This window comes from Chelonia mydas, chromosome 11 (assembly GCF_015237465.2).
Source record: "Chelonia mydas isolate rCheMyd1 chromosome 11, rCheMyd1.pri.v2, whole genome shotgun sequence".
Classification (NCBI taxonomy): domain Eukaryota; kingdom Metazoa; phylum Chordata; order Testudines; family Cheloniidae; genus Chelonia; species Chelonia mydas.
Window position 1 is genome coordinate 23,457,088 of NC_051251.2, and position 14,229 is coordinate 23,471,316.

The following is a 14,229-nucleotide window of genomic DNA, read 5'->3' on the forward strand; positions in this document are numbered from 1 at the left end:
TATGCGATGATTCCCAAATCTGCCTCTCTATCCTGAATGTTTTGCCTCCACCTTCTTTCTCTATCTCTACTGACAACTTCCCCTATCCTTCCTGTTTGCCTAGCTTGTAATCTCAGTATGATCTTTGACTCCCGTCCCCTGCACTTCCATGTTCAATCTCTCCCTAAATCTTACTGCTTTACTCTTTTTAATACTGCCGCTTCACAATTTGCCTTTTCCTTACTGTTCCAGCAGCAACACCCCATGATTATTCACTGGTCCTCTCCTGCCTTAATTACTGTAGACTCCTGCCTGGTCTAACTGTGTCTCAACTCTCCGCTACTCAGATCAGTCCAAACGCCTCTATTGAAGCCATCTCTCTTTTCTCCTGCTCCCTTCAGATCACTTCCTATCTCTTACTACATCAAATTCAAAATCTTCATCTTCATCTCTAAGGCTTGGTCTACACAGAAAACTTATATCAGAATAGCTACAATGGTCAGGGGTGTGCCACATATAGTTATGTCGACCAACCCCCCAGGGCAAATGCTGCTATGTCAACAGAAGAGTGCTTCTGTCAGCATAGCTAACGTCATTCAGGGAGCTGGAGTACCTACACCAACAGAAAAACTCCTGTCAGGTTAAGCTGCCTCTACACAAGGGGGCTATTCACACATTGCTATGCAGACATAGCTATGCCATTATAATCTCTGTAGTGTAGACATACCATAAGGCACTACACAATTTTGTTCTCAACTACATCTCTGCTATCATTTCCCATGCCTTCCTCTCTCATACATTTCAAAAATTTCTGTCAAAAAGAACACATTTTTCAAGGGGGAAAATTCCCCAAAATTCATCACATTTTTCAACCAGCTCTACTCCCTACGCTCTTCCTAATCCTCTCCATCAACTGTTTTCTTTGTCTACTTTTCCAAATCCTTGTTTCATGCCTTCAATTCCCTTCTGCCCAGAAAAATTCTACTGTGCTTATCTGCTAATCTGTCCTCTCCTTCAAATCCCACCTTAAAACCTACCTATTCAAGATTTCTTCCTCCTTTGGTCTCATCAGTAATGCCCACATTCTTCTCCTGATGTAATTTTGTGTTTGTCTTATTTATACTATAAGCTATTTGGACATGGAATGTGTCCTACCCATGTTTATGAAGCACCGTTTGCATTTATGGCACTATGCTTTATCATAATAATACAAAATTTTTGGGATGTATCTGCTACTAGCTGAAGGGCCAAAAAGCATGAATTTTCTATCTAGTTTTAAAAAAATGCTCACATCTTTTTCTGTGTGGAGATATTTACTGTGCAACTTTCTTCTCTCATAACCAGCTGAAATATTTTGAATCTATATATTTCTTGCAAATCAAACAAGGTTGTTTCTCATTAAAATAACAGTATCAAATTTCACCGCCTTACAAATTAAGCTGGCGTTACGTGCCGACTGAATGGACATGCATGTCATTCAAACTAAAGAAACAAATATTAAAAGTACAATTAGATTTAACAAGTAGAATCTGCTGCGAAAAAGTATTAGTTACTTTTTTTGAAGAAACACTGATATTTTTGATATTTCTCAAATTTTGGAATCAGCACAAATGGCTAAATTAAGTCTTTCTTTAATCATAGATATAAGTTAGTGCATCATGTTTGCATTATCTATTGTGAAGTATACAAGTTAACTTAAATCAAATACTGTTTGCTATATGGTAAAGAAGCAGGTAGTTTCGTGAATGAGACATTAGCTGTAAGAGGTAACTCAGTGGTTTTGAGGGCTATTCTCAGCATATGGAAGTTCTAGCAAATGTTCAGTCACTGTTTTTTCTTTCAGTGCTTAGTAACGTCCTCTCAGAACTGTAGCTGGATTCTTAGATCATTAAGTGCTGCTCCTTGTGTTTCAATGCCTGTAAATTGCTCAGACCATAAGAACCAAATTCTGCCCACAGATGCATACTTGGCTCCCACTAACTTCATACCACAACCAAAGTATGGTATGTAAGTGACATGCTTCTCATTTCACTGGCATGCATGACATGCCATAGTATACTGTAATCCCAAATTTACATTTGGCTGAGCAATGTCCATTCCAGGGTGCTTGACCATGCCTTGTGTTATAAAGCAAGAAAACTGTACATCTTTGATCATCTCAGAAGTGTGAAGTTTCAAAAGGCACAAAAATAATTGTTTCTTTTATTTCTCAGTTTATTCATGTTTGCAGGTGCTATTTTCATTTGAAAGTTTGGGCTGCCAGTCTGAGGAAAACTGAGCTACTTCAACTTATACCAGTGAGCATCTTGCCTTTAGTTGCCTTTACATTATTTAAACTGGGTACACTATCTTAGTAAAAGACATAACTGTATCACCATTTATTACCCAGGTTTGCAATTTGGGGGAATTTTGTTGGATCTATGCCTGCTTCTGGATGTCCACAAATGGTCAAAAGTGCTTTTATTTCATCTGCATTGGTGAGAAGGCTGTGTTATTTTCTTCCTGAAGCTGACCTCAGTATAGTTACAAATTTTTTAGCCCCCAACACCTCACAACTGGGTTATTGCAACGTGCTCTGCATGGTGCTATATCTGAAGATCATTTCAAAACTTCAGGCTGTGCAGAATGGGTCAGCAGACTTGTGTAGTCGGGCTTCTGACAGGTAGCACATTAGTCTCATGCTCAATTACTGTAATAGGCTTCTAGTCTGATTTCTAGGTATGATTAAAGGTGTTAATTATTACCTACAAACCCCTAAATGGTGTGTGTCTTGCCTACCACAGAACCTGCCTCAGACAAGATGTCTGAACTAACATCCTCCTAATTTAAAATGTGGGAGGCTGGCAGAGGGCATTTTCAATGAGGGGCCCTTGACTCCAGAACTCACTTCCCACTTAGGTCTAACAAAGCATGAACTTACTGGTCTTAAGAATTGCTGCGAGGCCTACCTATTCTCTCAAGATTTCAAGGGGATGGGTGGAGAAGGTTAGAAATTGTTGGTCCTGATAAATTGGGTGGGTAAGGAAATGTTATAATATTGGTTTATGTAGTAATTTTTTAATCTGTTTTAATAGTGCACATGCACCTGGACCCTAACATTCTATTTTATAAATAAGGAAAAATATTTAAAAACTTATTTTGTAATATTAGAACATTTGAATGTGTATATTAACCCAACAAATTCCCAATTTTTGTAATTTAATAGCAGCGCAGAAGCCCCAAGGATACAGTAAATAGCATATCAAACAGTAGGAATGACTTTTCCGACCCAGTTTTTCATTTCACAAGTTTATTGTGGCCACTTTCAAGGACAACTAAACTTACAGCATATCAGTGTAATGATGGAATATGACATTTTGTTTCACAGACTTTCTGAGGATGAGATTTAAAATCCTATTGCCCACGGATTCAATGGTTTTCTTATACAGTACACTTTTTGTGAGGACTGGGATACATTATTCTCATCTTAGCACATGAAGATCCAGAGTGGGGCTTTGTTCCATTCTCCTAAGACCATGCATTGGGCAACATCAAAACAAAACGTGAACACAAACTTCTTAGGCATCAAGAGCACTGTGAACACCAGAAGCTAAAACTTGTGTAGGTGTATTAGCAATCCTACTACCCATCTGTCATAAATCTTAGTTGTTCCTGTACATCACCTACCGGCAGAGCTGTCTGCCTGAGGAAAAGTACCATTTTGAATACCACTTTACCAGTTTATTATATCCTAAAACCTCTCCCCTGCCCAGTCACTTGACTTGGAGAGAATAGATTTCTCCCCCTCCTCTACCACCACCACGTGTGGTTCTACCTTATGTGATCAAGGAACATGAAAACTCATGTTCATACAGAAAAATATATTCAAACTCACCAACAGTGAAACCCCTCTAAGATGCCAATGTGAGGGTTTGGAGTTTTTACATCTTTTTAACAAACCTTGCTGGGGTTCTCAAACGATATATGGACCATTTATTTTAGTCCACTTATATTTCCTTTTCTTTCTTCCTTCCTTCCTTTCTTTCTTTTTTAGGTATGTTAAAGACTGAGTTTACAATTAACTGAACAGACAGCGTACAAAAGGCTTTTAGAACTATACCATATGGTCTAGGGAAAGGAACAATCTGGATTATCCACATTTCAATCTGCAGGCTTGTCCACCTCTATAACACATTATACTGCTGTAATAAAATATTAAGATAGAAATGTAAAAGTGAAAATAATGTCTCTCATTACCAGGCAACAAGGCATCCTACAAATAGACTGATATATTTAATAGAACCTAAATTACAACAAGCATTTATGATTTTGGTATGCAGCACCAGACATAGGCACTAAGGTGCCCTATTCAATTGAAACAATATTTCTGCAGGGATATGGGTGGGTATTCAACTGATGCTTCAGAAAAACACAAAATACCAGTTTTACATGGGGCATATTGGCAAGGGTTTATATAACAGATGACAAATTCTTGGAAATCAAATAAAGGCAACAGGAAAATACCCATTGTTGCCTAGTGAAGGTCTAATCACATGGTCACAGCTGGAACCAATGTACATCATTCATTAATAAAATACTATTGCAGTACCCATTTTTTGCTGCTTTTCAATGTCATTACAAAAACCCTTTTAAGTCTTTGTAGAGAATATATGCTCATAAATTCTATAATGCATATGAAAAATTACTAAACATTGTTTGCAGAAAAAAAAAACTTCTACAACAGAGGAAGTACTAAAACCTCAGCATAGGTACACATACTTATTATAAAATATTTTATATGCACATATTCATTGTCTTCCAGAAAGATATTTGGTGCACCTGTAAATATAAAAAAGAGCACGTCTAGTACAAACTGAGCAGTCAGATATCAAAGAAAGTAATTGAAACATTTTGTAAGGTGTGGCCTAAGCAATATAAAAGAAAATATATTACATATCTAGACAGTATGGTGAATCATGTCCAATAAATATCTAAAATAAAGAGCCACATTAGACACATTAAAGACAAGACAAGAGGCATGGAAAAAATTTAACTTCTTTGAATTTGCCAGAATCACATATCCTGTTGACATATGTATTCTCACACACCACAGCACTCTCACACTCTATCTTCCTTTGTTTTGATCCTACATTCTGCCATTCATAAGTGATGTGTAATAACTTCTTGCCATTGTTAGTTTCAGGCTTCATAACCACGAATAGGAAATATGTAATGGGAAAAGAAAAAAAAAAGCCCACAAAAACAAAAAACCTCAAGCCTGGCACTAAGGAGCCACCACTTCAGTGGCACAGTTTTATTAAATCACAAAAAATCATCATACATAATTACAAAATTATTTCCATAGCATCTCTAGTTTCTTGCTCTATCAATTTTGATTTGTGTCATTTGTTCCACACTCGCAATATTACAGGTTAAGAGGCATGTCTTTCTTAGAGATTTGGAGAAGTTTTTCAGTAGCACTGAATAACAGATGTACAACGTGATGGTTGGATTGCCACAGTATAAGTGATTTTTCTCTAGCTCAGATAGAAGAAGAGAGAAATAGAAAAACAAGATTATTTATATTTAATTAGTTACTGCTGCCCCTAAAAATGTTGCCAACTTCTATCAGTTTTAGTAATCATCTTTGGTTTTACTTGTAATATATTAGTTAAAACATTTTAAAGATAGAAATGTGATTTTCAAGTTGACTATGTTCTTTTAACGTTTCTGAAGCATTTTGATGCTACAAAAGGAGCACCTCAGAAAAGTGTATAAATAAATAAAATAAAAGGAGGGATGGGCATTCAAAGACGGAGGATCTGTTGCAGAAAGGCATCTTCACATAAAATAGTGCTTTTTGTTCTTGCTCTTTTCTCACAAAAACATACACACACAAAGCTGTATTTCTAGTAATGGACCAAAATGCTGTCAAATATAGTAAACAGGTAAGTTTATTTAGCGCTGATTGGTGACTAATCTATTGTTTTTAAAATCTGTTGATAAGACTTAATGGGTTTAAAGGCTTTTCAAAATTAAAAATAAATCATGTAAAAGTGCTGCAAGACTGCACATTTTCTCAAATCATCTCAAAGTATCTGTGGTTGACATATTTCTCTGTGCATATGGCAGGCAAGAAAGTTCCACATTAATAATAATAGTATTAATCCATTTTTTTTCTATTCATATTTATTATTGTAAAAAATAATACATGCACACACACTTCAAATGTGCTCTCTTTTATTGCCATGAAATCATTAACATCTTTAAATAAGATCCTACCAACCATTGCATATTAAAAGCTTTGGGCTTAGTGGATTGCAGTAGACATGGTCTTCTCACTAAAGACTTTCAGACTTGCATCCCTAAAAGTTGGACTGATTTCAAATAAACAGTCAGGCTTCATCTTCCATGTAAATAAGCTGAGATGAACTAGATATTTCCCTCTGTACTGGGAAGTTATGAATACGGGAGTCTGTCACAGGACATTCCATATTGCAACTTACTCAGCAGGTAAGGAGAACTCTAATGCAAAAGGACTTATGCTCTACAATTGGTCCTGGAACAAAGAAATATGAGATCTGAGATAGACAGCAAAGGTATATCCCTGCCACACAAACAAGAAAATTACTAGTCTCTTCCTCATGGCTCCAACTTAGCATTTCTATTATTAAGACGGAATGCAGTGACTGTGGTTTTGTGGGAGCTTGGTTTGAGCCTCCATTTCTGGAAATATTCCTCCATGGTATTTAGGTCCCCATTCAAGGTGGACTCTATGTCGCTGAAGGTGGCTGCTTGTGTTGCAACTTAAACTCTCATGAAACTTGGAAAGCCAAATGGAGTTCACAAGAAGTCACAAATAAACACCTTTGAAAGACCCATGCAGAAGATCCCTGGTGTTTTTCTCCCACGAAACTCACGGGCAACCCTAAACTGCATCTGCACAAATCATGGCAAATGCGGATACTTGCTGCACAAATGGAAAATTAAAGACTCTCCAATGTGCAACTGTGGTCTCCTAGAACAGACCATGGAACATATAACACCTCAATGCACGATTCACAAATACAAAGGAGGCATCACAGCGATATAGTCCGCTACTCCTGATGCAGTTATCTGTCTTAACCATCTGAATGAAAAATTATAATTGTTCTCTACATCTACATCAGCCACACTAGCAAGGGAAGCCTTTTTTATCCACTGCAAGGGGATCCTCAGTAGCAAACATCCTGACCAAGTTCAGAAGAAAAAAGGCTTATAATTCTAATAGTCCTGTTCTGGATGAATTAGATATGGCTCAAAACCCTGCCAAATGAGGCTGCCATCATGCTGAGTGTGTGGAAATAGATGATTACTCAGAAGCAGGGCACTTTTTCCTTCTCAGCCCAAGACATTCTGGTTCCCAGAAGTCTGTCCAAAAGAACTTACAACTGTAAATATGAAAAGGGTGCACTGTGGTCAGAAAGGCCCATAAGGACGTCTGTTGATTTTCCTCTGTTTGTCTGTGTCTAAATTAACCAGCCAATCATCCAGCCATCGTTCATCACCTGTCCACATGCCAACTACGTGGAAGCTCTACTACCTATACTTGACATGAACAGATATTTGACTTTTTATCTGGAGAAGAATAAAGCCTTAAAGTCCACCAGTGCTTTATTTCTTTTGACACTAAACTCAGTGAACAATGCTATCATCAAAAGAGCCATGCTTAAATTGTTATAAGCTTCCATTTCTAACTGTTAGCCTGGCAGTCCTGCAGCTACGTGATGTCATTGTTCAATTTATTGAATATGTGGTGACCTTGGTTGTAACCTCAGTTCTAAAAGCAATGCAATCAGCTACAAGAGCCGAGTGGCCACTCTGGAAAAGACCTGAGGTGCCAAGGTTTACTACTAAATTAAAAAGAAAAGGAGTACTTGTGGCACCTTAGAGACTAACAAATTTATTTGAGCCATGCATCCGATGAAGTGAGCTGTAGCTCATGAAAGCTTATGCTCAAATAAATTTGTTAGTCTCTAAGGTGCCACAAGTACTCCTTTTCTTTTTGCGAATACAGACTAACACGGCTGCTACTCTGAAACCTACTAAATTAAAATCTCTGCTGAATGTACAATGGCAATAAAAAAAAACAACACACATTGAAAATATTAGCAGCATAAGAATGAAAAAGAAAAGAATAATGAAAAATGCCATTATTGAAATCAATGATATACCCTCATTTGGAATACTGTATTCAGTTCTGGTCACCTTAACTCAAAAGAGATTTAAAAATCTAAACAGAAAAAGAAGGATTCAGACATGAATAATAAAAAATACTAGAGTAAAGGAAAGATTTCCATATGAGAGTGAGAAAAGACACAGAAAGACTGTTTAATTTAGATAGGAGATTTATAAAGAAGAGATAGGACAGAGGTATATAATCTAATGTATGACACAGAGAGGGTAAATTAGGCACTCCTAATATGAGATAACAAGGGGACATTAAATGAAATTTAAAAGCAACAAATTTAGAACTTATAAAAAGAACTACATTTTACACAATGCATAATAAGCCTGTTGAACTCATTGCCACAAGATATCGCTGAGGCCAAGAGTTTAGTAGGATTTTAAAAAGGATCAGATTTTATAATAATAATTAGATCACCCACAGAATCAGAGAATAGGAATTTTAAAAATGCCTATAAACCTTCAATATTCAGGGCATAAGACAGGGTGCTGGACAAGATGGATACTAGTCTGATTTAGTACAGCAATTACTATGAGTCTGTTTAACGCTCCATATACACAAAAACTAGGACCAGTTTAACTAAAGGTGTCTTTCCGAATTGGTTTAATTAAACCAGCATAAAACCTTGTTTAGACACTCATCTCAATTTAGTTTAGGTTGACTCCTTACCAGCTTAATTTAAGATGAAATAAGCCACTCTTAAACCAAAATAAGAGTGCTACACAAGGTTTTGTAGCAGCTTAGGTAAATCAATTTTCAAATCAATTTCTGTTAGATCAGTGTAATGACTTTTTCATGTAGATAAGCCCTAAAACAATTAGTGCAGCAGAAATTTTTGGTGTGGGCATAAGAAGCACTATGCTCAAAAATTCAACTTTTGGAGGAAAATTAGTAGTTTTAAACTATCACTCCTTTTGGTTAAAATATCTCTAACAATAGATTACATGAAAGTTAGTTTACTTAGATTGGATTGTGAAGGAATACATGAAAGACAAAGTCCTCAACACAATTAGAAATCATTTTTCTTTTTTATTGCTATCTTTTTATCTTATTTTTATCTAAAAGATCCTGTTGCTCTACAAAATTACTGAACTACCTTGTGACACTGATAATGTTAGGCAAGATATTTATTTATTGCCAACTGTTTGAAAGGGAGAATGATGGCTCTAGATTAAGAACAGGAAGAATAACAAGTCAGTACCAAGAGTACATATTTGGGAGTCTCTTCAATATTTACAATCAAGACATTTTTTCCTTCTTTAACCATTAGGAAATCTTAATGGCAAGTCGCTCTCACCAATACCATCTTACCACCTGTAAGGCAGATTGTTATATAACGAGATTCTGACAACGAATTAATTTCCCCACATGGCTTTATTTTAGACTTGCAGTTGCACTGATTTTGGCTAAAAAAAAAAAAAACTTGCCAAGGAACTAAGAGTAAAACTCAGAATAAAGTGTGGAACTGAGCAATACTGTAGACAGTAACAATATCAAAAAGGGCCAGATATCATCTAACGGCTACATTATGATCTAAATTTTATTAATTTTGCTTTATTGTTGAAGTGTGAATCACCGCTTCCCAATGTTATCTCAATGGGCAGTTCCAGATAATCATGTCTTTTCTTTATATAGGTCATACACCAAATCAATTACAAATACCATCAGACCACTCTTTTTAGATTATTTTTTTCATGGAGACCAAAATATACAAACTTGGGTGCTTAAAGTTAGGCATCTAAATCCAGACTAAGACACTTAAATCCATAGGCAATCAAATTTTCAGAGGCACCAAGCACTCATGACTTCCACTCAATCCAATGGGAGGTGCAACTCTTCTTTTTCTGAAAATCAGGCCACATGGATTTAGATGCCTACTTTTAGACATTCAATTTTGAATATTTTAGCTTTATTTCTTGCTGCCCTTGTTTTTTTTTTCTTTTAATTGTGTGATATTTGTGAGCTTGGTGAGATTTCTTTGAAAAACAAAACAAAGTTGTGAGCTTGGATAACAGGTACAGCTGGGCCTTCGCATACACCCAAAGCTCCACTGTTTCATCTTCTAAAACATAAATTCATGTGATCTTTTAACAACTATTTACTTCACACCAAACCAGATATCTCCCTAAAGCCTACCAATATAGCCTCCAGGCATATTTCTAAAATAAAAGTACTGGATCTATGTGTACTTAAAATTTGCATACTAAAGGAATGAATCAACTGTCACAAAAGCCGTAGTATCCAGTGATTGCTTACCTCTTAGTACAATTAAAAATTCATCTATGTATCTATTTTATGAAAAAAATCTAACTACAATAACAAATTACATTTAGTTTCTAAATTGTACTATCAGAGGTGCTACTGATATTCAAGTCATTCTAAACCTTTATAAGCAATTAACATATTGGACATTTTAATATGACTCAGCAGGACAGAGAATTAGTTGTCTATATAAACCAGGCCTAAGTATAGTGGACAATATCCTATATTATTTGCATAAATATTTTCTTTATTCCTGCTTAGAGGTTAATGAAATTGAGTAGCATTTGTATCTTTTTTTTTTCCTGGTAAATTACGTTATATCCTACTTTATATATTTACAGAATTAAATCATATTAAAACAACGAAACAACTGTCTTCATATTTCAGCTAATTTTTACTGCACTCTTCTTTTAACACTCTCACTACAAGTAAAACTACTGTTGTCTATTGTAACCCATAACTAGCATCTTGAAAAAAAGGCAAATTATAGGGCTTCCAACAACAACTATGTTAGAAGAATCGATCTTTTTTTTTTTCCCCTGGCACCACAACAAGTCTGTAGTTTGCTGATTTTTTTAAAAATCAGCTTAATATATTGGCTGTGTATTTATTTATAAGCTTTCAGCAAATATCAAATTATATTTAAAATTAGTGAATTCAGCCAAATCACAGTTTGAAATAAGAACAGCAGAGTTGGTAACAGAACAACAGAAGACATAACTTAATACTGTAATTAGACAAACTACAGAAAAAGATAGCTAGCAGTGTTCCAAGAGAAAAGTGGTTGTGTCCACATTATCACTTAAAAACCATTTTAATTCAAACATCTTTAGTGTAACTCCAGTGAATGCAAGGGAATTATCCCAGGATGAATTTAACCCTAATGTGCTAATGCAATTAATTAATTGAGGTTGCTGAATTAATTGAGGTTGCTAAGAAGTTCTTCAAAATCACTACAGAAAGATGGTACTACCAATATTCATTACACTATCTGTAGCACCAAGAAGAAAAATATGCTGATTATTGGGGAAAAAGAAAATGACTTAGCTAAAATCTATGAAAGCACTCTTCCAGTGATCACTCTCATTGCGGCTGGGCTCGGGGGCGGGGAGAAGAGATTTGCGTGTATCAGCTGCGGGGGCCCTGTAGCTGGGCTCTGGGGAGAGGGGTTGGGGCTGTCTGGTCACCAGACTGGACTCTGGGTTGGGAAGGAGGCAGAGAAACAGGAACTGGATTGTCAAAGGGTTTTCTTTAACTCTCTACTCCTGGGGGGATTTTTGTGTGTGTCTTTATTGTTACAGACATACTTGCTGACAGGTATTTTGAAATAAATTACCAAAATAATTGAAGCTGGTGAGATTATGTAGTGTTATTTTGACAAAAAAAATTGCAGAATTTTAAAATAGTGTGAGCAGATTTTTAATTTTTTGGCACAGAATGCCCCCAGGAGTAATGATACATCGACATCTTCTATGGCATATACTACATTGGCAATACAGCCTCAAATAAATCTTTTTGTGCTCTGGTCTTTTTCTAAAGGATATCTTTGCAACCTACCCTAATTCGTTGACTGTTTTATTTATTTTTGGGGAGGATACTTCATACAGGTACCTCCTCTTTTGTTGAAAGAATTGTCCAGTGAAAAAATACCCCCCCCAAGCAAAGCAAGTTTCAGTGCTGTAAAGCACCAGTGTAAACAGTGCACAAGCACTGGGAGGCACGCTCCCAGCACTGGGAGCTACGCCTCTCATGGAGGTGGGTTTTTTAGAGTGCTGGGAGAGCTCTTTCCCAGCGCTCTGCCGGGACTACACAAGCCACATTAAAGCACTGCCATGGCAATGCTTTAGCATTGCCAGTGTAGACTAGCCTTTAGTTGCCACTCCCTCTTCCAAATTGACTCACTGTAGAATTCTCCTCCCATCCTTAGAAATCAGTGGAGATTGTCTGGGCTGACATTAGAGGGTCCAGAGGCTATACATTCCTCTGCTCTCACTTTTCCTAATATATGTTTTTAATGTAATTTTCTAATGAGAAGAAATTGTTAGTGTTTTCATCCCCAACAGGATCATTTTTGTCTGACATAACACAATATCACATAATAAAGAGGCGCATCCATGTTAGGTTTATTTCATGTTAACATCCTCCAGCCAAGAACAGGATTTTGACCCCTCAAAATTCCAAATAAGCCAAAGTAGGAAATCACCCCATAGATCATCACCAGTAGCTATCAGATAATCTTTTGAAATGACTAGCCTCTCCCAAGAGCCACTCTTAATGATATTTACAAAGACCTGTGATGAAAACACTAAGGTTTGTTTGAGGACAATTACAGTAGCACAATAATTACTTAAATGATCTGCAATAATCAATACTAAAGCAACACTAATATTCTAAAATGTACATAGTTTAAATCTCCTGAAATAAAAATGGATGTTTCATACATAAACTAGTAATTAATACAATTAATAATTCTCAACTATTGCTTTATAAAATATACCATCACTGCACACTATATAATAGGTTGTCACATCACATGAAATGTTCAGGAAATATGTCTATTCTAGTCAGATATCTTCTGTCAACTGAAATAGAAAACAAATGACCTGAATCTCTATGAAATAAGTAGCATATCAGGTACCCACAAGATGTGAGCAACGTCTACCACTGCAGGCTATCTTGACATCAGGTACTTCACTACTTTTAATGACCAGCATCCTATCAACATGAAACAACCAAGAACCCATTTAGTGACTGAAATATTAAATTATTTTTCGATAAATAGTTTGTTAATGTTTATGATTAATATTGTAATGGAAGTTAGCACTTAAAATATTCTGAAGAACCAACCTTATTTTTGTGTTAAAATCACTGGAGGTGTGATGCAAACCCCTTTGGGCTAAATGCCCTCATCAAAACATCTTATAGGTACATTAAAAATTGAATGAGCATAAACAACTCCAACAGAGCAGAACTTGAGATGGTATTGCAGTGATCTTTGCCTTTCATAAATATCAACACTTGGGACAGTGGGCATGGGAATAACAGCAACTAATTATTGTACTTTGCTTAAGGGCACGTATGGTGTTCACTATAGGTATCTCTATTGCTGCTTTTTGCCTAATGTATTGCCTCTCAAAGACTTCCACTATAACGACTTGCTGACATACTCTAAAGCATTTCTAGTATACCAAACTGCTTTATATTCAGAAAGAAATGCACTATAACTTCTGAAAGATGTTGCTAAAAAGGAAACAGCAGTTGGGAAACTGTATATGGCATACAAGTGAATAGTATCAAATTATATCTAAAAGACAAATTAAATTGTAATGGTGATACTTATTGCAGAGAGAGTTTTTTAATGAAAACATTTATAGTTTCTAAACAGCAGATAAAAAGAAGGCATATGTAATTAATAATATCTTGTTATGGCAAACAGTTTCAATCTTTGATTTTGCAGTATTATCCAAGCTAGTAACTTGATGTCTGTTTAGAAAACAATATTAACTCACCATTTCAATATATATATTTTTATACTGATGCTATTAAAAAACTGATTTTGGGGGTCTCAGGGACTTTGTTTGGTCATGTGGTTTTCTTTTATTGGGTTGTTTTTGCAATTTCCATAAAACAAATTTCTCTAAATATTATAATGCTTTGTAATTACTAAATACTTCAGTCTAGTGAATAGTTTTATACTGATGTTAAATGTTTCTTCTCTGATACATACAAAAAATATGGGCCATGTTACTGGATCTAGCTAAGCGGGGCTCAGTACAGAACCT

The 14,229-nt window shown here is 35.8% G+C and overlaps 1 protein-coding gene across 19 annotated transcripts in view; it reads right to left on the reverse strand.

The window, feature by feature from the left end:
• Positions 1-14,229, reverse strand: part of GTDC1 (glycosyltransferase like domain containing 1) — a 298,462-nt gene that overhangs the window by 242,926 nt on the left and 41,307 nt on the right. Inside the window, exon 1 of one of the 19 annotated variants that reach the window (XM_043525652.1) lies at positions 13,090-13,112. The exons of the other annotated variants lie outside the window; for them this stretch is intronic. The gene's annotated coding sequence lies outside the window, so the exon portion shown is untranslated. Of the gene's footprint in view, positions 1-13,089; positions 13,113-14,229 lie in introns of those variants that run through there. 19 annotated transcript variants of the gene reach the window in all.